The following is a 752-nucleotide window of genomic DNA, read 5'->3' as shown; positions in this document are numbered from 1 at the left end:
ACTTCCAGGAGCCCCTCGGAATCGATATCCTCAGACCAAGGGGAAACTTTAACAGCCACACCACACTTTTTCAGCTTAATATGTTCAACAAATAGAGCACGATCCACTTCTCTGGGGTTAGGCATCCTCATCACAAACATTTTCGGAGCAAAGAATTTAGCAGAATAGCGCCATCCCTGACCCACATAAACACTAAACTCGTGCTGTATATCTTTAGTAAGCGCATCCCCCTCGGTGATAGTAACAACAACATTGAAGATCCTCTCCCTAGGCTGTCTATCAACACTGAAATCAGGAATATAGAAGAACCCTAGCCCTTTGCTTTGAAAACCACACATAGCAGGCGAAAATTCCCAAGGTAAAAATTCAGAGCAGATAACAGACAGGTGCCCTTTCTTTTTGCACCGCTCACACATAGCTTGCGTGCATCTAGCAGTAGGATGTCCATTCAGATTACAGATCTGACATGGAAAAGGAGGAGGGGCATTGTTACCAGCATAAGCAGGAGGATCACGCGCTCGCGGAGATGCAGGGTTCTTCTCCACCGCTCAAGGCTCGCTCGTGTCCCCATCTTCTTCGCCCCACCTCCCATTTCGAGGGGGAGCAGCAAGATTGCCGCCGGCCGCCTCGTCCCACTTTCTGGATCCAGCATCCCCCGATCCAGAAGCCTTTTGTGTTGAGGATCCGCCCGAATCTGTCTTGCGCTTCCACACGTTGCGGTCGAGGCTGCGACCGCGTCCCAGGCCGCGGTC

The sequence above is a fragment of the Triticum dicoccoides genome, chromosome 2B (assembly GCF_002162155.2).
Source record: "Triticum dicoccoides isolate Atlit2015 ecotype Zavitan chromosome 2B, WEW_v2.0, whole genome shotgun sequence".
Lineage (NCBI taxonomy): Eukaryota > Viridiplantae > Streptophyta > Magnoliopsida > Poales > Poaceae > Triticum > Triticum dicoccoides.
Note: the sequence above shows the minus strand (reverse complement) of the source record.